Here is a 13092-nt window from a genome sequence, read left to right on the forward strand (position 1 = left end):
TCTTAACTGGTGACTTAGCTGGAGAGGGATATATTGAAAACAGCTGCCAGCAAATATGCAGTAAAGAACCTTTAAACCAGGCATTAAAGATAGCAGATAACTAGAGCAATTTCTAACCTCTTTTCCCAGTGTTGCACAACAGAAGTTAAGGATTCCTCGTCCCCCTCACACCAGAATCATCACTGACTTCTTCTTTAATTTTTTTTAAGCAAGCTGCCCTGAGCAACCCTTTTTATTAGAGCATAAAAAGGCTTTTATTATGCAATATGATGCTGCCTTTCCACCCAAAGATTTCTTTTGTCTCAACTGGAAAAATCTAAGGAGGTGGGGGGGATTGTTTATTTTTTTAATACAAAGATACAACCCAGCTTGAAATTCTGCCTCTCTGCCTTAAAGATTTTTTTCAACAGACAAATCCAATCTGTGCATGTTTAACTCCTTCAAATGCTCCAGGAACCATTTCACATACAGAGCTTCACTCCTGAGCACTACCAGCTCATTCTGTGAGCTGATGGAGGGAGGGCACAGTTCACACTGACATTTGTTGGAACTGAATAATCTAATTTTAGTTTGGGTGTAAACTAGAAATCAACCTGGAACCCAAAGCAAAAGGTGAGCTGAGATACAATATGAAGATATTCTGACCAACAAATCTGCTTTCTTTAAATACTGACTGGTAGCCTATTTTTCCAGTTTTATCCATTATTTTTAATTAACAAAAAAAATCTTGTGCAACTAACTTGGGTGGCAGCATTCCTGGAATCTGCTTTCTGAGCAGCTGGAAACTCCTGGCAGACCAGTGAGTTAACTTTTCTATTACAAAACACAAAATGAACAGCACAATCGGTGCTGAAGCCCATGTGTTATTTATTTGGACACCAAACTCTATTGTGTCAGACTCTTCCAGCAATTTCGGTTTTCACCGTGCCAAGATGGAAATTAGTGAGATGCACTGGAAAAGTTGTTATGACAGAGCTGGAAGGAAATTGGGAAGGTTCTGTAGATACTTTAAACAGACGTATTTGGGGGTTTAGCTTACATATATTATGATTAATAGGGTTGAAATCAGACTGCCAACAACTCTGCCAAACTGTATGGATTATATGGTGCACTCTCCATAGCCACAAAGCCTAGAAACACCTTTCCAGTGGAAAATTCAGGTTTAGATCAAATCTCATCCAAGGAGCCATGGTGAGATTTCCCAGGTTGAATCAATTTTGCAATTTGCTCCCAAAGATCATAACTCTATCATCTTACACCTCATTCCAACCCTGGTCTGAAATTACTCCTGGTAATTTGAGGGGAAAGCTCTTGAGGGAACATCAGAAGCTAGAACTGGTAGTACTAACACAGGAATTGCAAATAATGCTTCACCATGCTGAGATCAAGAATGGGCACAAAAGGAGGGCAGTGTAGGTACTATTTAAGGAAGAAAAGCCTCATGTTTGCAGGGCACTGTGTAAAAACCCAGTAGCTGAGGCTTCTGTCTTAAACATCATGTAATTATGCACAGGAACCTTGCCAGTCCCTCATGAGGAAGGAAGATTAATGAAAAATTTAAAATGATAACACTGCCAGGCTGTAGGGAACCAAAGCAGCACATTTCTGTACAGCATGCAAATATTTTCCAGCATTATAAAAATAAACAAGCTTAGACAAGTGAGCAACTCACCACTGTTTGATGAGTGGCTCTAATGCTATAGCTCAATTAACCTGCATGGAGCAATAATAACCTCACAAGCAAGGAGAAGCATCTTTCTTTAGCTTGTGAAACCAAGAGGAATGCAAGAGTCCCTGTGAGGACAGCCTGTGCATACTTGCCCAGAATTACTGCTTAGCCAAGGAGCTAATTAGCTCACACATCAGGTGGGATGGGAACAGGTTCACCACCTCATCAGGGCTGCAGTACAGTTAAGCACTTTCAGTTTTACTCCTATGTTTTGTGTCACTCATACCTGAAACAATCCAGTAACAGACTTAAAGTTCTCTAAAGCAATTCCATGGTTTTTCTTAAAGGATGTGCTCATGATACTGCCCATCCTGGTTGGCAGCAGGGGACGGGATGCTAGCAGGTAGATGAAGTTTTAGGATGGTTTTTTAGGTGCAGTTTCTTCTTTAAGTTCTTCTGCACTCCATAATAGAGGAGGGGACTGGAAAGAGTGTGGAAAGGACCAGCTGTGAGGTCCCTGGGCAATACTCCCATGCTGAGTCACCCCTGGGTAATGGAAACACTCTGCTGCTCCATGGCCCACGCAAACCCAGCAGACTGATCCCTGATCCTGCAGAATTCACTCAACCTGTGTCCCCACAGCCATTGGAACCGTGCCTGTTCTGCACAAACACTCACTTTGGAGTGGTTGGGAGCCCAGGGACTCAGAGGCAAGGTCCCAAATTATGCAATGAATAGTGGAGGTTATCACTGAATGCTCTTTGCTTCCTTTCAATCCTACCCAAGGAGGAGGAGGAAGGGAGAGAATACACACCAGGAGAGAGAGGCCTGGAGAATAAAAGTTCCACACGTCTGGCACCAACAGCCAGACCTGCAAGGCAGCACTCAACAAGTCCCAGCTTTGTGAGAGTGCTTTAGCACCTGCTTCTAAGCAGGAGGAGGTTCCAGACTCCAACCATAAACACCTCCCCGCTCCCATTCAGCCCTCCCAGCCCTGCCTGCCTCCATCTGCTGCCCGTGGCTCAGGTGATCCCAGAGGGTGGCACCCAGCAGGTGCATGGAGTGCTGCCAGCATTACTCATCTTCATTCCAGAAGGGCAGAGTCACCAGGCAAACGAGAAAAACTTCCTTCTTTTAACGAAAAACAAGAACAATGTCACCCTGAGGGGGGCAATAAGATGCATACCCATTGTATTAGATCATCCTGCTAGGAGAACAATGACTGGTCCTGGTTTTAACAACTCTCCCAGCCAAACTGAGTCCACCTGAGCAAGGATTAGACTGTTCCTAACCTGCCCCTGAACATTTGTGTCACTGGGACCACTACAAGAAAAGCCTGAAGAAAGGCAGCAAGTTGCTTGGCCAGGCTGGAGATAAGTAAGTCAAGACATCAATGTGGGAAGATCTCCTCTAAATTACACATCCCAAAGGAAAAAACTGGGAAGACCTTACTTGACCTTTGAATTACTGCTCCCCTTACTAAAAAGTATCAATTTCTTCACAGGGAAGTTCCTATAATCTTCAGCAACATAATTTAGGCTTTATATTACAAAGGGAAAAAAAAAAAAAAGAATAAACACTTACAAAGCCTGGTATAAATAGGAATGTGTCGTGGCTTTTCAGCATTTTGAAAAGAATGCTATGGAATTTCAAGTTCCTCCATAAAATTTTAAAAGTCACGGGGCAGGAGGATTTATTATGGATACCCAGTCTAATAGGAAAACCAGCTGTTTTATGGAGAATATTTCTACATGAAGACATCACACCACTCAATTACCTAAACTGTTATGCAGCTCTACCTCAAACTGCTCACACATCTGCAGAGTCACAACCCTTTAAGGGCAGGTATATTCTGGCATTCATAATTAATGAAACAATTCCAGCACAGGCAATGGATCTCTGCTACCAAATCCAGAAAGGCCAAGATCTCACCTTTTAGATGTCTTCTTGCTAAAACCAGCTCAAGCTCAGAACTTAGCCACACCAGGTCTCATTTCAGAGAGCTGCCTCCCAGCAAGATTCATCTGCCTCAAACTCCAGCGATTTCCAGTAATTATCCTTGCAGAACTGGGGGATTGCTGCAAGCCCAAGCCACAGTTTTAACTCAGCATCAGCTTTGTTTTGTGTTTTGAGAATGCTCCACTTCTCGCTGCTGCTGGCACTCAGCAGCGCCCTGCTTCTGTCGTCAGCAGCCCCTGTCCCACAACTATCCCACTATGCCTCAGCACCAGTTTCATGCATGTGTGGTTTCTCCATTCCTTCCCTGATTTAGTCCAGGCCTCTCCTCGGGGCTCTCAGATAATGAAAACATGTGAGAGTAAAATGTAATCTTCAAACACGCAAACCAGTTTCATGTGCATTATCAGAAGGGAGAAAATGTTGACAGTGCATCATTTGTCCCTACAGATAGGATCAGACTCTTTTATTGCTGCTAAGATTAAAAAAAAAAAAAAAAAAAAAAAAAAAAAAATATAGGAATCACCATCTACGTTAAAAATAAAGTCAAATTCAAACCTAAAAGCTTAAGCAGTCCTGAAAACAATGGAATATGATCCCCAAAGAAATACATCCATTTTGTGCCATCTTAAGGTAATTTTTTCTCATATGTCAGTTGTGACATCCTGAAAATTTATATCATAAGTTGACACAAATGAAAAAAAGGTAGGTGGAGGAGGATGCAGGGAAGAAAACAACCACTGTGGCCTAACTTTAGCATGGAACTTTCTGGCTTTTTCTAGCAATACCACAATTTAAACTATTTTAAGCCCCCATATGGAGGAGCTCTTCTTTCAGAATGCAGTTTCACAGAATTTAACAGGACTAACCAGAATCTGGAAGCAGGCAGGAATGGCCCCTCCTGTGGCCCAAGGTCTGCTTTTTGTTCCTTTTCTTTAGAAAAGAAAGCTAAATACAGGTAATTTACCAGTGATCAGCCAGAGATGCTGTGGCCCAAGGAAGGGCACAAACCATGCAGCCCAACACCACCAAGAGATCTCAGTGGTACCATGGGTTAAAAATAAGAATTAAAACTAAAACCCTGCAGAAGATCCAGCCCACCACATTTTTTAGACAGCAGGATGTTATAAAGTGGTTTGGTGTTGTTCTTTTAATCATACCACTGGGCTTTTCATGTGCACCTTGTAAAAAACCTTTAATTACCTAAAGATGATTAATTGAGCCTCACCACCACATTGGGAGGAAGATATTACTCCATACACTTTAGCACAGTGGTGACTGGCTAAGTCCTGGCCTACATTGATGTTTTTTGTTGCCACAACTATGTCACTCAGGGAATTGATTTCTTCAATGCAGTATTCCAGCAACCACTCTAAAATAGATGCAGTTACAGTAGGAAATAATTGGGTTTAGGTGTATTGCTTAAGAACCTCGTGTAAACCACACCAGCACACTTCTGCCTTGCTAATAAACTTTATCACTGCTAGAAAGATTTTCTGCAGCAACAGAACAGCAAGATCCTGCCTAATGGATCAAGGATGTTGGACCAAGGACTTGTGTAAGCAGAAGGCAGAAGAACTTTCTGTTTTTTCTACAGCTGGAGAAGATACTTCTGTAAAGGATCCTCAGCAGCTGCAGAAAAAGTTAAAGATTCAGACCTTAATGAGAGAAATGAACGTCACTGAGTGCACAGAAACCAGAGGTAACACAGCTCCTTGAGCACAAATCCAAGGTGATTAACCTTCCCTGCTCCCCCTCAGAGCTCAGTCAATGCCAGCAGGGCTTGTGCAGGAAATGCATTCAGCTCTCCCCTCCCTGAGGAATGCAGTGCCAGAGCCTCTCCGGGCTGGAAAAGCTGCTGTCCTGGCTCTCCCAAGAGAACACATCCTGCAATTTGCCTCCCCCAGCACCACCCTGGGCCCTGATCTCCATCCCAGCCTTTGGAGAGTCCCTTCAAACCCCCTGAGCAGCAGGGATGGGGCCAGCAGTGTCCCACACACAGTTTCTGTTGCCATCCCTACTGCCCCAAATCAGAAATCCACTGGGCTTTCAACACATGCTAAATCCACTCTTCCCCCCAGGGATGCTAAGCTTTTTAAATAACTTTTTCTTTATTAAAGAAGATCCAAGTGCTCCACACCCAATCCCAACTCGACAAGAGCCAAAGCTGCTTTCTCATGTAACTTTGGAGTGCTCTTTTCTGCCTGCTCTCCACAGACCCCTGATCTTACCCAAAGGAAGGGTGGAACAGGCTATGTAATGGCTCTTGGTCTCATCAACCTTCATCATTTACAGTAAAAAGTGTTCCAAATTTGTTTTTATCCAATACAAGTATCAGCACTCAGCTGTGATGACTCCAGAAAATTCCAGATTACCTCCTCCTTGTGCACCTCCACAGGCTATCCCAGGATCCCAGACTGGTTTGGGTTGGAAGGAACATTAAAACCCATCTCATTCCAACCCCCCCAGCACAGGCAGGGATGCCATCTCACACTGGTTTTTAAGTTCTGGCTTTTCAGAAATACAGAGGAGGTTTCAGCTTTGTTTCTCTTCACAAAGACAATGGGAAAACAAGGAAGATATGTTTTCCCAAGCCCCACAACAAGACAGGCTAGCCCCAGTATGAAGCAATCAAATTTGTTTCAGCTGAACACAGAACCACCCAAATTAGAACAGCAGGAAAAGTCCACCAAACCCTGATGGGAACAAAGTCACTGAAATGTGGAATTGCTTTCCTTGAGGGTTACAGTAAATAACCCTAATATTAAGTAATTCTTTCAAAAAACAAGTTGTATAGAGACACGAAACATTTTAAAGAAAATATTACTGTGACACAACTCTTAGACAAGGTCTTACAAATGCTAATTAATTCATTAAACAAAATCCTAAACTGGCTTAATTCATAAGCATTCATATAAGAGAACTGTTCAACAATATTTTGGTCTACTATTAGACACTAAGTTCTTTGCTAATACAAATAAGCCTTTAAAAACCAATTTCATCGGATCAGTGAAATTTTTTGTCATTTACACAAAGTTTGGTTCTATACTGTGACTGATGAACCTTATATAGCCCAACAGTGGTTACCAAGGAAAGTGACCAAAGACCTCTCCAAACTCCCAAGGAATTTCAAATATTTAGTATTAAAAAAAAAAAAAAAAAGTTATTTTAAGCTGAGACACAACCAAACTAGACAAGAGTCATTCTCAGAGAGGACAAGAAAGTAAAAAAGCAGCAAGTCTGAATGGCAGCATTTATCTCTGAAGCCTTTCTGCAGGACCAGGAATGCAGAGTGCCTGCAGGATGAGAGGAGCCACTCAGCCATGGGAACAGGGACCCTCACTGTCCAGAGCTGCCCCAAGGATGACACATCCAACAACCACAGGCTCCATCCCAGGGGAGACTCCAAACCTTCCTGCACCTAAACTGAGCACCTCACACAAACCTCTCCACTGTACTAAGACAGGATTTTAAAGCTTTGAGAATTTGTTTCCACAGCCCTTTGAATTCTGTTCCAGGGGGTTTTAAAATTCATGTTTCATTTTCCATTTCTATTCACTCCTCATGCACTGAGCTCTTGCTGACATCAAATGTCTGGTTTGCCCTGAATGGTCATTTATACACAGGTAAGTTATAAATCTATTCTTGCTTTAAAAATTACACCCAAGTGTTCATGTAAACATAAATTCCATCAACCATGAAAAACTTCTTTCACTTCAGGCATAGTAGCCAAGCAAGAAAAGAATACATTGCATATTTAAAAATTCTTTGTTCCTAGGAATAACTTCATACTATTTTTCCCCAACGTTGTTGGATCCTTTTCCTGTCCTGAAGACAACACATCAAGGCTACCCTGGAGAGCCAGGGAATATGCAAGATTTGGGTATTTGCTCACTTTAGAGTTCTCCATACAGCCCATCGCTTCCACATGGACACAATTCCAGCATCAGATCCATCCAAAGCATGAATCAAAAGCTTTTGCAAAGGCTGAAGGTATGGCCATGGAGGCTGCAGCATGAATTTCCTGTGGCCGCACTGCATTCCAGAGCTGTTTGGGAATACACTCTCTCCTGTATAAAAGGGTTAACAACTCCTGCAGCCAAACTGCACTCACAGGGCAGGTATGTGCCTGCTCTTCATAAAAGACAATGATTTAAGTCTACAATATGATGCTGCTGCCACATAAGGGACACGTGTAGAGAGATGATCAGGCACCAGGGTATGTGGAAGTCTAACCTAGAAAGTAACTTCTCATCAGAAAGTAAAAAAAGGAAAGAATTCCTGAAAGGAACGAGCTTAGAGAAATGGGTTGTGGCCCAGATTCAACACAATGGACTAAATCACTTTGACAAATCCTCTAGTGCTTCCTGTGAGTGTATAGCCCCAGCAACAGGCAGTTTGGAACACTTCTATGAGGAACCAAGTCCTCTCTTGTATTTCAGTGGACAGAAGAGGAGAAAGAGAGCCCTGGACCTTATTGGCAATCCCCAAGAATGGCTGTTCTCACACTTTTATAAACACTTGGTCTCCATGGAAGGGGGATACCTAGCAGCAAACATTGGCAACTAAGGACATTCCACTCCCACTATATCCACAATAGCAAGGAGGGGAAAAAAAATCCATAAGGCTGCTTTGATTAGGAGCCCTTTGAGAGGACTTCTTCAAAAGTGAGTGTCTGAAAATACCTTCAAATGTGGGAATGTGCAACAACAGCCAGATGGGGGGAAACAGGCATCTTACTTTATTCTGAAAGCATTTACACTTCTGCCCAAAGTGGGAACATCCAAAAATCCAAGAACCTTTGCCAAGAGCAAGGTCATAGTTTTCTTTTTAATTCACAACAGAACCCAGCACACAACAGAGAATCTTATCATTTAAGGTGTTTGAAGCCACATGTTACTTTAATGCATGCTCTGAACATGTAAGAACTTTATTATATTGGGTTTTGTCTTCCCTGCAAGTCAGAGCTCTGCAGCTCTTTAAAAGTCACTAGTAAGAATGAAACAAGAAGTGCACAAGGAGTTCTGCCCCACAAGGGATATAAACAGACAAATTCTTTCACTGCCAGAAGTATTTATACATTAACACACTCTTGGACTGTTGATAATTCTAAAATTGAAGACCTATTCCTGTGTATACATTACTACAACAATCTAAACCAAGCTCAGATTTTGCTCCACATTAAGAAAATTAAGCTTTAATGAGCTCAAATTTTACTTGAGCTGTTTGTTCATTGCAGTGACAGTGAGCCCCAGTCATGGAGGAAGGCACCAGTGTGCTGAGCCCTAGCAAGAATTAAATGGTGCAAGTTGTTCTATCAAAATAACCACAAAAAAAAAAAAATATATAAATCACATTACACTCACTGGAAACAAAAGGAAGGGCTAGAAGTAGGAGAAGCATTTATGCTCTGAGAACTTGGGGGTTGCAAATCCTCAACTTCACTGTCATGGTCAGGAAAATGAGTTAGCAAAGCAATGCAACCTTATTTCTAAACAAACAAAAAGATTGGTCAGTCTGCTGATGCAAGACAGACTAAAGAGAACAAGAGAACTATTAAATTATCTCCACTTCTGGGATTCTGGCTATTCTTTTGCAAAGTGAATGGCTTAGCTAATCAGGATGCATCTGAAATGCATCATTCAAGCCTTCTTGTACAATATAGTTCTTATTTTATCCCAAAAGATCCCCACCAGCTGGCAATGGTTTGCATACAATGTTAAATCCAACCTCAAGAGCCCATGCATTATGAGTCATTTTACACTTAAAAACATTAGTTCCCTTCAGGGATCTCCAAGACGGTGTATCCCATGAGAATTTTAGAGGAATTCAGCAATAATACACTATGTTACCATCCAACTTCCTCTAGCACAAAGAAGTTACAAGTTTTCAGTTGTTCAGTGGGTTTGGTTGTTGTTTTTTTTTTTTTTTCCACCTCCTAACAGTGCTTTTCCTCCAGAACATCTTTGGGGAAGGAACAAAAGGATTTGCACCAATCCCTCCTATATGAATCAAATATTTATGCTATGCCCTCTTGAAGCACTTTCATCTAGGTAACCTATGGAATTGATCTCCTGACCTCAACACTCAGGCACGTCTAAATCAGCTGCCCTTTGAGCTGTATTAGAGGCCACAGAGAATTTTTATACATTTGTATCACAGGCATATGAAAACCTTGTGGCCCAGCAGTGGCATTTTCTGCTACAAAGCCTCAGCCCGAAGTGTGCTTTGGGAAAGGGGAATGCTCTGCTTGTCCCACGTTTATGGCACAATCTGATGGTGTGTGTCACAGGAACAGGCAGGATGATGACCCACGCTATCAGCACATTTAAACCAGCCAGCACAATTTAAATTAAAGTGTCATGGCAAACTCCAGCCCCACATCCTACCACATGGCCCATTCTGCCCACTCCACACTGCTCAGGTCCCTTCTGCCTGCAGTCCCCTCCCCAGGGCAGCCAGCACTGCCTGCAAAACACCTCCAGAATGCAAAAGGCAAAGAGCCTGTGGGATGAGCAGGCACCCCATCCCCTCCATCTGGAAATCCCACCCTTTCCTCAAGAAAAATAAATCATTCTGTGTTGTCTTTGTGGCCCCCAGGAATCTGTGAAGGATGGAGTTATGTTGCAAAAAAGTGTCCTGGAAGTAAAAGAGAGGAAGACCAGGTGTCCCAGATGAACCTGCAACTTCAACTACGGCACAAATTTTTCCAGGGTCAACTCATGACCCTGCTCCCTGAGAGGAGCAGTCACTGAGGTAACCCTGGTGAAAGTCTGACCCAGAGATTTAACAGGGTCATGGTCCTGATGGTAGGATTCATGTTTTTACAGCAGCCCTGAAAAACCAACGTGATGCTGCCCATCACTCACACGAGGGTGTAAGGAAAGCTCGAGAACACAGTTCTTGTGTTCCCACTCTGAGCTGGTAGAAAAGGCTCAGAAAAGTGCCCTGAAACAGTCAAGCAGAAAAATGGGAGACAGCAACCAAAAGCAAGACCCTGCCCTCTGGCCCAGGATGGATCCTGGCCCCAGTCCCCTCACAAGGTGCCCCAGCTCAGCAGAGACAGAGGCACCCCCAGTGAGGGTCCAGCAGCTCAGAGCACGCTAACTTGCTGCCCCACCTATTCCACTTTTTCCCACAGAAATCCCTCCAGGGAAGAGGAAGGGAAAAAAAAAACCTTCAAAAAGAAAGAGGAACAGGGAGCAGGACAGACCAATATGAAGTATTTCCTGTATCATCCACAGGAAAAACCCACGCAGTGGGGAAGAGCTCAGTGTCAAGGCTGGTTTGACCACATGAACAGGCAGTTCCTCCTGCTGGGGGATGCTGTGTGATTCCACAGGGAACAATACAATCTGCCCTGACACAAGGAGTCCCACTAGCAGCCACACCAAATTCCACAGGTCCTTCCCTTGCAGGAATGGTTGTAGCAAAGAAGGAAGGAGGGGAAGGAGGAATGTGGGTACAGAGCTGGGGGAGAAGGAAAATGAGACATTCACTGTGGTATTATCACTTGTAAACCAGGACACACTCAGCACTTGGCCCCCACAGAAAGAAGTATTCTGCAAAATATGTTTCCCTGAACAGAGACTGGGCCTCCATCCAGTTATTATGTGCACATGTCCCTGCTGCGTTTTCAGTCTTACTTCGGGGAAAAAAAATCTCAAAACAAAGAAAACATCCCCTCATATTCACCCAGCACAGTGCCAATCGTGCTCCTGACCACGTTCAATAATCTGTTAAGGTGGGTTAATTATGGGTGCAACACTTTCACACCTTGTGACACAGCAGTAAAGCACTTAATGTAAAACAAATTCCAGTGTGAAAGAAGAAGCCCTGTTTGCACGTGTGATACATAAATGCACATACATGCTCCTCTGAGCAGCACGACCAGCAAAGACAATCTCAACACGTGGATTACAAGCACAATGACTGCAATTATTTTCTCAAAAGAAAAGAGCACCACAAGAAACGGCTGCTTTCAAACACAGCCTGACACAAACCCACTTCAGCGACTTCCACCGAGTTTTACTCAATCCAATTACACACAAGTACATCACTATTCATTTTGGCAATTTACTACCACTGGTGAAATAGGTGGAAGAGCATATTGCATTTTTTTTTTTCTCTTTTTTTCCAAGAATTTCGCAGGATGAAAAGTAAACTTTACAGGAGACAGAAGTGATGGACAAAAGCTGACAGAGCAGAGAGCCAGTCTAACTCCCAGGTTAAGGCTGAAGAAAGAATGCAGAGTCTCTTGCAGCATGAGTACATCTCTTACCTACTGATCTGCTGAAGACAAAAGGGTTTTCTTCTTTTCAGAAACTGGACACTTGTAGCTCGTTGGGTCAGTCACACAAAGCTTCCCTGCTGCCAAAGGTATTCTTTTTCCTTTCGGGTTTTTGTTGTTGTTAGTTGGTTTTTTTTACCCCAGAGAGTAAAGGGCAGAACAGTGGATTCAGCAGGGGCAAAGGGTGGAATTCGAGATTTAACGGGCTGGAGAACTGCAGAGCTCTCTCCAAAAGATGCTGTATTTCAAGGCGCTTTCATTTGCAAATCCTTCTTCATCCTCAGTGTCAATAAAAACTGGAGGAGGGGGAGTAAACTTTTTTAACCGCAGAAAATCAACCGGACTCCACAGAACGGGGAATGTGCTACGAACTCGATTTGTGGCTCGACTTTTTCTTTATTAAAAATAAATATACCTTCAGAACAGGCACCGAGCTGGAAGGAGTTAGAAAAAAAAATCCCAGAGTCAACCAGGACCTGCCCGCGGTGGCTGGGAGGAGGATAGCGGTACCTCGAGAGCGGCAGAATAAACACAAAGAGGCGAAAGTCCGCGTCCCGGCGGTGGCAGCTGGGCTGTCAGTGGCAGCGCCGCCCGGGGCCCCGGCAGCGAAGGGCGGCCCGCGGCATCGCGCCCGGGCTGGGCTGGGCTGGGCTGCTGCTGCTGCTCCGCGGTTACCTGCGCGCCAAGGCGGAGCGGCGCCGGGCGGGCTCGGCGGCACCGCGAGGGCTCGGGGGTACCGGGCGGGCTCGGCAGAGCGGACGGCACGGGCTCGGCTCCCTCCTCCGCCTCCCTCCTTCCGCTGCTGAGGGCGCGGGCGGCCCGCGGGACGCGCTGGGCCGGGGCGGGCAGGAAGCGCCGCCGCCCCCGGGCCCGCCCCGCCCGCGGCGCCGCCCCCGCCCCGCTGCGCTGCGCTGCGCTCCGCCCGCCGCTTTGTGTGCGGACACACGGACACACGGAGCGGCCCCGGCACGGCCAGCAGCGCTGCGGGTCCTGGCCCTGCAGGAACCCCGCCCTGTGCCCGGGAGCGGTGTGCAAAGGCTCCTGGAGCTCCGGCGGCTTTGGGGCTGTGCCCGTTCTCTGCCCCAGAACCCACCGGGGGAAGAATATATATGCCAAATATCCAACCTAAGCCTCCCTCGACTCTGCTCCAGCTGTTCCCTTGGCTCCTGTTCCTGCT

The 13092-nt window shown here is 44.7% G+C and overlaps 1 protein-coding gene across 1 annotated transcript in view; it reads right to left on the reverse strand.

The window, feature by feature from the left end:
* Positions 1-12776, reverse strand: part of AMOT (angiomotin) — a 44942-nt gene extending 32166 nt beyond the window's left edge. Inside the window, 1 exon segment of the mRNA XM_079318760.1 lies at positions 11907-12776. The gene's annotated coding sequence lies outside the window, so the exon portion shown is untranslated.
* Between the last annotated feature and the right edge of the window lie 316 nt (positions 12777-13092).

The sequence above is a fragment of the Erithacus rubecula genome, assembly GCF_903797595.1.
Source record: "Erithacus rubecula genome assembly, chromosome: 15".
Classification (NCBI taxonomy): Eukaryota; Metazoa; Chordata; class Aves; order Passeriformes; family Muscicapidae; genus Erithacus; species Erithacus rubecula.